This window comes from Equus asinus, chromosome 10 (assembly GCF_041296235.1).
Source record: "Equus asinus isolate D_3611 breed Donkey chromosome 10, EquAss-T2T_v2, whole genome shotgun sequence".
Taxonomy (NCBI): Eukaryota; Metazoa; Chordata; class Mammalia; order Perissodactyla; family Equidae; genus Equus; species Equus asinus.
In genome coordinates, this window is record NC_091799.1 from 73,898,990 (window position 1) to 73,911,607 (window position 12,618).

General features: G+C 36.8%; 1 long non-coding RNA gene across 1 annotated transcript in view; it reads left to right on the plus strand.

The window, feature by feature from the left end:
* The window catches only part of LOC139046416 (uncharacterized), a 65,186-nt gene extending 59,389 nt beyond the window's left edge, over positions 1 to 5,797 (plus strand). The window contains exons 3-4 of the long non-coding RNA XR_011506483.1: positions 1,563 to 1,635; positions 5,763 to 5,797. This is a non-coding gene — a long non-coding RNA (uncharacterized lncRNA). The remainder of the gene's footprint in view (positions 1 to 1,562; positions 1,636 to 5,762) is intronic.
* Positions 5,798 to 12,618: the final 6,821 nt, after the last annotated feature.

The window sequence follows — 12,618 nt, forward strand, 5'->3', positions numbered from 1 at the left end:
CAGCACCCAGAATTACTTTGGAGGAAGGAAGAGGGAAACCCTTGCAGCAGAAGAATAAAATGTCGCAACTTTCAATAGCGTCTTAAGCCAAATATTCATAAAAATCTCTCTTGCCAAGAAAAAATACTTTCCTAATTTGTTTCTTTTGTTGTGTTTTGCTTTGAATTTTAAAAGTTCTTTTTTGTTTTGTTTTAAAGGGCAAACTCATAAATATTTACAGAGAGATCTTACTAAGCAGAAAAAGAGATTAGAAACTGTTTTTGAATGAACGCAACATGTTTCATGTAAATGGAATTATACAATCAGTTGTATGTTGAGGAGAAAGAAATTACAAGTCACAAAGTATAAGTGACTATATGAGACATTTTAAATGACATGAAAAGTTAGGATAAATCCAAAGTGTTCTGTATATTTATGGTTCGAGTTCAATTTAGTAAACATACTGGCACCTAAGACAGTAAGCAAAATTATGTAGTTTATTAAAATGTTACCAAGAAAAATATTAATAAGTAACAAGTCATTATTCTAAAATTTTAATTCAAACATATGTCACACATACTGCTAACCATATAAAATTCTGCTTATTACAGGGTCTGAGAAAGGCTTTGATTTTACGTTTTCTTGTATGTCTGAGATTATAGTAAAAGTTTATCAATTACCACCTCACAAATACAAAGTTGAATCATATTTGTTTTATTAAACAGTGATAATTTGTGCAAAAATCACATTTGTGTTTTATTGAAAAACGTGATTTCTAAAAAAGTACTTTCACTAGAGTCATTGAAAACCTCCTAGCATCATCGTAGAGACAAATTTGTTGTTTCTGATAGTCTTTCTCATTAAGTACTAAATAAGGAAAACAGGCTTTTGGAAAAAAAATGATTATTTGAAGATGGTTCACACTTAAATAGACTTCACTCAAATTGTAGAACTATTTAAACAAACAGATTAAACTCCGTATGTTCCATTCTCTGACACATTGTATTCATTTCTCCTGGAAACTTGATAGCCCCAGATATAACTATTATATATAAAAATAACAAAGCCCTTAGCCACGAAGAGTAAAAAGAAATGAATTGTGTGATTCAAAGCTCAGCTATAAATTGGGCATCAGAAATACTCTTACCACCCAGGTAAAATTTTAGACATAACATCCTCAAAAACGATATACATCTCCTTGGTCTTTGGTTTAATGATAAAATAAGAACTCCTGAAGTGCCTCGTAGACCCTGACAAGAAAAACAAAGTAGAAAAAGTACTACAAAAAGAAGCTTCCTTACCCCAAATCCTGCATTTCCTTTTAATAAGGGGATAAAGAAATTAACACTTTGGCTTATACCTATAGGCCAGAGGTGTTTGGAAAAGAGTTATCTATGTTTTGTCCTTAATTCTGGGAAAACGTAGAGAGAGAGATTGATTGCTAGCAATCTATTCATTCATTAGATACTGATTGAGGGCTCTCTAAAACCTAAAAGTTACCAGGGCATATATCATCTTTGTTAGAAGGGGATGCAATGATAAAAAAAAAAAAAAATGCTTACTCACTTTTCTTTATATCCTAGGAGACTATACGTTCCCACAAAAACTTCAGAAAACAACAGTCTCCATCGTTTCTTTGAGAAATCCAGCATTAAGGTAATTGTTAAGATACTGAGAAGAGCATGATAGTGTTTCCTGATAAATAGAAAACTCTGATGACAATGAAAGTTATGAACTCTCTTGATAGCTTTTCCACTTTCTCTAATGTCTAGTAGATAAAGAGAGTGATCTAAATGACAGAATTCTCTCCAAGTGGGGAAAGGTAAATCACGTTTTTTGCATCTAAAAGTCAATATTATAGAATAGGTGATTAAAACATTTTCAACAACTTCATAGTAAGGATTATGTTAGGGTTAGGGTTAGAATTTATATGGCTTTCTGATTTTTACACAAATTCTAAACAGGTCAAATAAAGACTTTTTTAAAACAGAAGTTAAATATGCTTTTCTCTAGTAGTCACTTGTTAATAACTTCCATCTTATACTTAAAATTATGTTGAGTAATTAAACATCTGCAATAGTAAAGTTGTTGAACAAGAATTAGAAAAAAAATTCAATAAATATATAATGAGAGTTCTAAAAGGCAGTGTGGTTATTTGGAAAAATGGAAACCATAAATTCTTTGGTACAGCACCTTGGTCTGTTTTTTATTTTCCTTAGCTGTGAGACAAGGATATACATATGAGCTTTGTTAATAGGGTTGCACGAGAAATAATGAATTTTGTTCCCAATCATTTTCAAAGCAATTTAAAAGTGGGGCAATTGTTGTTTTCACGTGAATAATGTTGCCTGAAAACAAAAGGCTATAGTAGTTGCAATGACCTCATCCAATGCTGTAATAAACACCCTCTGATAAGAAGTTCTAAATGCAGAGTCAAAGGTAAAAGTATTCATCACACTCACGTGTGTGCGCACACACGCACACACACACACACACACACTGCATCTCTCTATTCAGTTCCTTTAATATTCTCAATTCTCATTTCAAAATTCCTGTTCGTATTTATGATTCTCAACTTGGTATCAGACTCTGCCTTTGGCTATGAAGTCATTATTTTTATTGTCTTGGAAAACACCCATGTGCAAGGAGAAAAACAAAATGTTACAATTCGTATTTATTTCCATTCTTCTTTCTGACCACTGTCCAATTGTTCCCTATTTCCTTGTGCAGCCCTTTTCTGGTCACAAGCATGTCATTAATTCAAAGGTTCAGAAATCATAACTTTTAATAGAAGAAATTCAAAAATCAAAATGCTAATTAAATTTCTTTTAAATGCTTTTTTCCCAGAAAGAGGTCATAATTGCTTTAAAAGTAACTATGTAAAAAAATGAAAGTTGCAAAACTTAACATTCTATTAAATAAATTGTATATATAAATTAGCATTAAATAAGCTCTTCGTTAAAAGAGGGGGAAAAGCTAGGGAGGCAAAATGTTCAGGAATGTCTGCTGAAGGAAGGAATAGTCAGGAGGAAGTCCTCCGAACGCTCCTATTTGGCGTGGGAGGGACTTCTCATCTTCCTACACTCTCCCCCGGAGGGTGAGATACCATGGAATGTGTCCAAAACTCCACAATCATTACCTGGTAATTGTAACTTCTCTCTGCAAAGGCAGAGAGAAGAGGAAAAGAAAGTACTGTATAAAATATAGAGAATTCCTCCAGTATTTAGGTGAGGAAGAGACAAAGCTGAGTAAAAAACCAGCACTTTTTAAAAAAAATCCACTTGGAGGATCTTCAAAAGTCACAAACAAACCTAAGATTCTTGACTCATTAAGTTCTAAAGTTGGGGGAGAAAAATCAGACAATTTTATTTCGGATATGAAATTTGAATAGGAAACGGACATTTAGTGTAGGTATAAACCAGTTGTACATAAACCTGTGCATTTAAATATGATAGGGTATATGAATATTCATCAGATAATTATGCTTTTCCACTACTGAATTTTTTGACTGTCATTACAATTAGCAGAATTAATGGAATTAAACTTTTTTGAACGTAGGATGAAAGTGTGTCCCGTAGAACACTAGATCACCAAGACATCCTACTGGAGATATGGGGGTGTGCCATTTAGACTTCCTTCAAGAAAGAACTCTTTATCCAGCACCAAAGAGTACATTAGCTGCCAGTCTAGGGCTGTCAACTCCATGTCTGCCTCAGCTTTTGCACCCAGGTCATGCCCTTCTCAAGGTGGCATCAGCCAGTGACTGAGCAAGACCGTGGTAAAGGGCCCAACCACTTAAAATGCAATAGGAGACTCCTCACAAACTTGCAATCTGCTTCAGGTTTCCCATTGGGCTGAGAGACTTGTCAGATCTGTATCAAAATCCTATTTCTCACTGCCCACTCTTATTTTCTCTCTTTTCCTTTCACAGATGTTAATCCCCATAAACATTTTGCATCCCAACTCTGGCTCAGCATCTGCTTCTTAGAGAATCCAAGTAACACAGTAGACAATTAGTGGATCCTGGAAAGCAGGTGGTAAAATGAGGTATTGGGGCTGGATAACTTACTGCCTGGCTGGCCATAAGGGCTCATCCCAGGCGGTATGCATGACACAGGTAGTCCCTTCTCAAAGCATTGGCCCAAACGTTAAAACTTGTGAAAAGCTACCAGTGGAGAAGAGCACGCTGGCCAGTGTGATATGATCTGGGGGTTTAACAAGCATAGGGGACAATGCATATAAGGTCAGTGGAAGCGGCTGGTTGCTATTAAATTACATTGACCCGTATAAGGGATTATGACAAGCTAAGGACAGTTAACAGTCAATTGAAAATGAAATGGGAAGGCCATAGGGCCTCTTTGGCAGCTCACAAAAAGGCCTTTATTCCCTTTATTCCTGAAGTGGGAGAGCAGGAAAAGCTAAAGACTAAACTGAGGATTTAATAGCAAGAGTCTCTTCGTTTTAAAGAAGACTGAATGCTCAGCTGAGCTGGGTCTGATATGCCTAGATTAGGACTCTGGCTGGGAAAACCTGGGACCCTAACACATGAAATGGGAGCATCTGGGTGGAAGCTTCTGAAGATTTTATTTCCCTAGATTACTTTTAAGTTCAGAACTGCAAACGTGTCCTAGCCCTATTAAGATTTAGTACTTCCTCCATGTAAGAATAACCTGCAGAAACTCCTGCCCTGCTTAGTGACAGGGGCCCCACTCAGGATCCGCCTTCACCTCCTCTTATGCCAGGTCACCAATAGATAGTTACAGCAATAATCCTGCCAAGGCAAGCTGGGCCTGATAAGAAAGGAAAAGGCACTATATCTAAAAAGACATGCAAAAATCAGCCAGCATGTACTAGCCAGAGCTGCGATAATACCTATTGACTAGATTTTGAGTATGCTTGACAAACAGGCTGGACCACAGGCCTGGATTTATTGAGTGTTAATTGACATAGGGACACTGTCACAGGATACGGGTTTAATTTTCCGGAAAGGGCCCTAGGAGATGGTGTAAATTAGCAGTGTGGCTCCTACAAATCTGGAGAAACTGATGACTCATATCAAGCAAGGCTGAAATGCATGAATTGCCATAGCAGATGGTACAGATAAGGAATAAAAGTCTTAGGAAATCAGGTATACTCACATGGCTATTTTATGTAAGGCCTGACAACCCACCTGAGGATTCTATGCTATGAGAAGGCCCAGAGGAGACAACATTCACCAAAGCCATCAGGAATATGATGATGATGGGGGCACCATCTTTATTAAGAGTTCCTAGTGGCTCTCTTCTGCAGAGCAGAGTTGATGATAAGAGATGCCATAACAGAATTTGGCTCATTGATAGCAAAGGAGATGATGGGGCACCGATGCAATTGAGGCCAGGTGAGGGTACTTAACTACCAGAAGCCAGAATTGCAATCAATATTTATGAATTTTTCAGCAAATGATGTTGGAACAATTCAACATCCATATGCAAAATAGAGTCTCAACCCTTACCTCACACCATAAACAAAGACTAACTCAAAATGGATCAAAGACTAAATGCAAAAGCTAAAATTAAAATCATAAAACTTCTAGAAGGTCACAGTCTTCTCAGAATGGCACCAGCCAATGAGTGAACAAGACTCTGGGACAAGGGCCCAGCCATGCCTTCCCAAGTGAGGACTCCTCTAATGGGCAATCCTTGCTCCCCAGTTCCCATGGGGTTGGCAGAGACTTTGTCAGCTCTGCCTCACATTCTGAGAGCTCCCATTGCTTAATCCTGTTTTCGCCCCCTTTCCTTTCACAGGTGTTACCAATAAATCTTTTGCATGCCTAACTTCACCTCAGTATCTGCTTCTATTTTTTAAAAACAATTTCCTATTTTTTAAAAAGTGCTACAAGTGTTCCTGGTTCTGCATGTAGGGAACTTGGAAGTCTCCACTCCATCCTAACAAGAAGTAAAAAGCTGAACAGACTGAAAATCAACAACTCTTCCCGGATCCATAAGAGAGGAGAAGACACAGGGAACCAACTGCCCCCAAGATTGGAGAGACAGACAGGCAAATACAGGGAGTAACAACTTACCAGGACAGAGATTCAGAAGCAGAACCCTCCAGGGAACCAGTGCTGGGGAAGGAAAATCTGAACTGTAATTGACAAATTGCTGGAGACTCATTGTGGACAACTCTGAGAGTCAAAAACTCAAGGGAGACCCAGTTATAGGAAGGCACACACAATATTGCAAGGTATACCTTCAGGAGTTTGACCAGGGCCTCACGATAAGTACCACAGAAAAATCTCTTTGTGCTTCCAGCAGAGGAGAAGGAACCATTTTGAAATACATGAGAACACTCTGTTCTTAATAAGGCCTGCCCACATGGCAAATTAGTTAAGTGGAACCAGGATTAAGCACAGCTGGGGTATTATCAGAGCCTAGCTGACCTGGGAGAAGGGAAACACCTAACTTCAGCAGTTACTTTTATCTGGTACATCATATCTGGCTATCAAGAAAAAAAATCACAAGGCATACCAAAAGGCAAAAATACAATCTGAAGAGAGAGAGCAAGCATCAGAAATAGACATGGCAGGAATTACCAGATCGGGAATTTAAAATAACCATGACTAGGATGCTAAGGGCTCTAAAGGATAAAGGAGAGAGCATGCAAGAAGAGATAGCCAGTGTAAACAGAGAGATGTAAATCCTAGGAAACAACCAAAAAGAAATGTTGGAGTTAAAAAACATTGTAACAGAAATGAAGAATACCTTTGATGGGCTCATTAGTAGACTGGACACAGCTGAGGAAATAATCTCTAAGCCAGAGGATATATCAATAGGATCCTCAAAAAACAAAAGCAAAGAGAACAAAGACAAAAATTTTAAAAAGAACAAAATATCCAAAGACTGTGGGACAGCCACAAAGGTATAACATATGTGTAATGGCAATACCAGTAGGAGAAGAAGGAGAGAAAGGGATACCATCAAGAAATACTTGAAACAGTGACTGAAAATTTCCTCAAGTTAATGTCAGACATCAAACCACAGATCCAGAAAGCTCAGAGAACACTAAGCAAGACGAATGCCAAAATAAACTACCTCTAGGCATATCATTTTCAAACTACGGGAAATTAAAGATAAAATCTTAGGGCAAAAAGGGTAATAGGGCACATGTGTACAGTGATGGATGGTAATTAGTCTTTGGGTGGTGAACATGATGTGTCTACGTAGAAATGGAAATATAAAGATGTACACCTGAAATTTATATAATGTTATAAACCAATGTTACCTCACTGAAACCTAAGCTGGGAGGAAAATAAAAGAAAAAGTCCTGAAAGAAATCAGAGGAAAAAAACCACTTTACCCATAGAGGAATGAAGATAAGAATCATATCCAACCTCTACTTTGACCATGCAAGCAAGAAGAGAGGGAGTGAAATATTTAAAGTGTCAAGAGAAAAAAGCCGCTAAGTTACCCTGCAAAATTATCATTCAAAAGTGAAGGAGAAATAAAGACTTTCTCAGACAAACAAAAATTGAGGAAATTGGTTGCCAGTAGAGCTGCCTTGTAAAGTGTCCTAAGAAGTTCTTTGCAAAGAAGAAAAATAATACAGACGATAAACTTGGATCCACATAGCATAGAGCAAAGAAGTACATCAAAGAAGGAGGGAGTGAAGGTAAAATAAAAACTTTTATTGTTCTTATTCTTAATTATCTAACAGATAACGGTTTGTTCAAAGTATTAATACTAACAATGTACTTGATGATGCATGCTTATGAGTATATCTTATGTATGCTTATACATATATGCTTATACATAAGTGAAATGAATGACAGCAATGATACAGGGATAGGAGTGAGGAATTAGGATTATTTTGTTATTACAAGGTACTCACATTACCCATGAAGTGGTATAGTGTTATTTGAAAGTGGACTAGGATTAGCTGAATGTATACTGCAAACTCTAGAGCAACCACTTTAAAAAGTAAAAAAAGAAGTATAACTGATGTATAAGAAAGGAGAGAAATGGAATCATATAAAATGTTCAATTAAAACCACAAAAGGCAGAAAAAGACTGGAAGACCGAAAAAGAATAAGGGCAACAAATAGCAAACAGTTACAAAAATGGTAAATATTAATCCAACTATATCAAAAATCAGTTTACATATCAATCATCTAAATGCACCAATTGAAAAATAAACATTGTCAGAGTGGATCGAAAAGCATTCTGTATGAGTCCAACTATATGATATTCTGAAAAAGCCAAAACAAAGCAACAGTAAAAAGATTAGTGATTGCTAGGGGTTGTGGGGAAAGGTTGAATTAACAGATCATTGAGGATTTTTAAGGCAGTGAAAATACTCCGTATGATACCATGATGATGGGTACATGTCATTATACATTTATCCAAATCCATAGAATACACAACACCAAGAGTGAATCATAATGTAAACTATGGATTGGGGGTGATTTTAATGTGTCAATTCAGGCTCATCAGTTGTAACAAATTTACCACTCTGGTGGGGGATACTGAAAATGGGGAAGGCTGTGCATGGGGCAGGGGGGCAAGAGTATATAAGAAATCTCTGTACCTTCCCCTCAGTTTTGCTGTGAACTTAAAACTACTGTAATAAAAAAATAAAGTCTTAGTTTTAAAAAGTGCTAGAAACTGCATCTGGCATCCTATTCTTAAAATTACAAGAGAAAGTAACATGTTAAAGTTGCTGAGAATTCTTCCAAAAAAGAAACCTGTTCAACTTTGTTTATTCCAAAGCTTCCAAAAATAATTTGACCATGAACCCCTTTTCCTCCTAACACCCATAACATCCCACAGAAGTAATGTTCTATGGAACAGACTTTGGGAAATACTAACCAAGTGGCAGCTTAGCAAATTTCAGATACGGCCCTTAAGAAAAAATAAACAATCTCTTAAAACTTGTCCTGCAATTACAAATCTATAAAATAAAATCATCATGTGAAAATGAATTTTAGCTTACATGGTTAACTAATTCTAATTCATTGCATCCTTGAAAATGTTGGGAAAAGTGTTGAGATCAAAATTTTCCGATTTTTTATCGATTTTTTCCAATTTGCATCAGAAATTTTCAAAAATAGAACAGCTATCTTAGATTCCTTCTTACTTTTGAACTGAATTTACTTCCAGATTATTCGGATGATGGACAAATACCTCTCAGACTAATCTTCCTGTCCATTCCTGCTATGCTCAAGTTACAACTCTCAGTCAAAGAAGTTTCCTCACGACCTGGTCCCGCTTTATTGATCTAATGTCTGACTACTTCACCACAGATCTTTCCTCTTAGTCCCTGGTCACCAAACCTTCTGGATCTACTTTCTGAGGTCCTGCAGCACATTTTCTCTATACATTGTGTGTATAGTCTATTTCTCCTTTTAACGTGCATGTCTTTTTTGCTGAAGCAGATTATCAGCCCTTCAATGACTGGAAAAAAGTCTTACACATCTTTATAACCTCTGCAACTAAGACGGTGCATGTCATGGTGACGTTCCTTGCCCTGCCTGGGTCATCAATCTCAATTTGTCTGTTCTTATATTCATATCAAAAGTCTTCTTGAGATCATCTCTGTGTATCTGCTCAGAAGCCAGATAATACATGACTTCATTGTCCTCTTTTGAATCCATCTCTCATCTCGGCTGCATATAATGAACTATTCTTTTACCTCTCTGGACAGTATAGTGCCTTCCAGATTACAGATGGACACAGCCTTATGTTCTCAGGTGTTCCCAAAGGACCATACCCATATGCAATTGCAGGGAACACTATCTTTACATAAAAGAAGTAAATAGCATTCAAAATACTAGACAACTGGAGTGACCATACAACTAATCATCCAAACCAGGACACTGCTGAAAGTGAAGGAGACTACTACTAATCAAGTTTGCTACAGAAACTGCATGTCACAACTCTGAAGGAGAAGGATCAGACCACTGAACACCTCATCCTTTTATTCATTCATTCAACAAATATTTATTCAATCTCTTCTGTGTGCCGGGTTTTTGCTGGGTTCTGAGATGAAAAATCATAAACAAGGCAAATATAGACCTTGCCTTTTTAGAAGTCATAGAGAGAAAACAGGGCAACAAATACATAACTAAAATAATTACAAATTCTGATTTTAAATGCTTTAAAGGAAAGAAAAAACTTTGGAAGAGAGAGGAACCTACTCAAGATACGCTTTTCAGGAAAGATCTCTCTGGAGTGGTGACGTTTGAACTGTGACTTCAAAGCTGAGTCAGAATAACCACGATGGTGGCTGGGAGATGGAAAACAGGAAGACATTCCAAGGTCAGAGAACAGCATGTGCAAAGGCCCTGAGGGAGAAAAGTTTGGTTTCAATGAGAAAATGAAGAAGACTTGTTTGCTTATAGTTTAGTGAAGAAAAGAATAAGTGTCTGGAGCAGACTGGAGAGGTCAGAAGTCTCACATTCCTTATCTAGAATTCTCAGCTGAAAGGACAGGAGAATCTTAATTGTCAATGCACATAGCACAGCTAATTCAGCAAGCATTTACTCTTCTATTCCCTCTTAGCATAAGCCCACCCCAAGAGATAAATTAAGTCAGAGACGGAAAAAGGATACGGACACTCAGGAAAAGCCAGCTGTGCTCACTTCCTCCTCTATCACCATGGCATAATGAAGGAGGTGAGAAAGGAGCGCACATGCTCTTTACAACAGCAGAATGGGTGAGAGCTCCCCTCCCAACATGACAAGCTTCTTCACAGGGTGTCAATATGTTTATCTCTGCAAAATTGGGACCTGGTGTATCTTTTTCTCTGCATCTTCTAAAGTTCTTCTGGTTCATGACTTTTCCAAGTGACCACAGCATGGGGGAAAATTCTAGACAGCTTCTAGTGTACATTTAAGTTTGAATAAAATGTAAAATTAAGATTGCACAGTTATTGACAGGGAAGCAAAGTGCGTTTCTTCTACCGAAAGTTTGATGACACTTGAACATAAAGCTGGACACACACTTCTGAGTGTCATGGGTTTTATCAAGAACAAAGGAAAGCACAAATCCAGGGAAGTAATTAGAGGTCAGAATAAAGCCATTTGCAGATTTAAAAAATAAACAGTATTAAGCCTAAACATGAATTAATTTGAAAAGAAAAGAGACTCCGGCATAATTTGGGGGTCCAGGAAAACTTTGAGCTTTATTCTGGTGTTTTGGGTTCAGCAAAATACATTTTGCCAAACGTTTTCCCCCTTAATTTGGAAAAGGCATGCATATTTCAAAGGAAATTTAATCCATATGTTTCTGATTCATTTACACTTAATTCATCAAAATGTTGTTTCGTAAGAGTTATTTGGTGTCCAAGAAGTCTTATAAGACTCTTTTTTGAACCATAAAGCTTTGCGTTGCCAGGACTAAATGGAACTTTCTATGCAAAAAGAGAAGGACCTGGTGTTCCTCTAGAAAGTCTGGTCCGTGAATTAGATTATGCTCCTAGAGCGATGGATGCAGTCAAGGGTAACAGGTAATGCTGAGAATTAACAGGGAGACTTTAGTGAGATAAAGAGAAAACTGCCAACAACCCTCCCCGGTGGAACAAACTCACCATTCTGTTATTGACAAGCAGGGTTTTTTTCTTTTTTATTATGAAAAACTATTCCAATATTTCAAGAAGAAAATGAAAGACTTTGGTCCTTAGCTTGGAATGTTATACTCAGTTATTAACCGTGAATAAACATGTTATTTTATTAAAACAATAGCGAAAGTGTACTTCCTCTGGTATTTCAAGCATTTTGTTAGACAAATTGTGAGCTTCCTCCATGCCTTCATGCTCTTCACTCCTTGTTTTGGACCTTAAGAATGCTTCTTTTAAATCCAATTGATGTTCAAGTTTTTCCACTAACCAGTAGGCTTTTTCTCTTTAAGCATGCGCTCGCTTAACTTCCAATACTTCAGATATTGGTTTTTCTGTCTTTTTTTTTAATAAGCATGCAAAGCCTCTACATTTAAAGCCATATTATCCTGTGATGCATTTACTGTGCTTATTAACTTGATTGTGCATATATTATGGCAACAGTTCAAAACGTCTTTTCCAATGATTCAAACATCATGATGCAGTTACAGTGCTATCCCTTGATAGATGTGGGAAAACCCACAGCCTCTTGAATGACAAACACAGAGATTTAAAAATACAGACCTCATCAGATTTAAAATGACTATGAAGATTTCCTATGATTGAAACCATGAAATAGTTCAGTGAAAATAACTTGAGTAAAATATTAAGAAGTAACAAGAGTGGTTGCTGTTAATATGTTTTAAATAATCAATTTGAACTAAAAAAAAGCAATTTGAAAAAGTCTATACTACTTTTCTTTGAAAAAAATTTCTGAAGTGTCTGCATAAAAATTTTGCTGAGTGCAGCCTACGAACTAAAGACAAAGATTGGTGGATACAGGAATTTATTGAGAGCCTCGTATGCAAACGTTTTTTCACTCCTAAAGGGTTTAGCTATGTAGTGCAAAGTATAAGATTTGGAGTTTCCAGAATTATCTTATCTCTTACTGATAATTATAACAAGAGAAAGAGGCTATTTACAAACAAATCTTGGATCAAGTCCCAGCTCTACCATTTAGGAACTATGTTCTACTTAGGCATTATTTTTTAAAATCTCGAAAGCTATTTC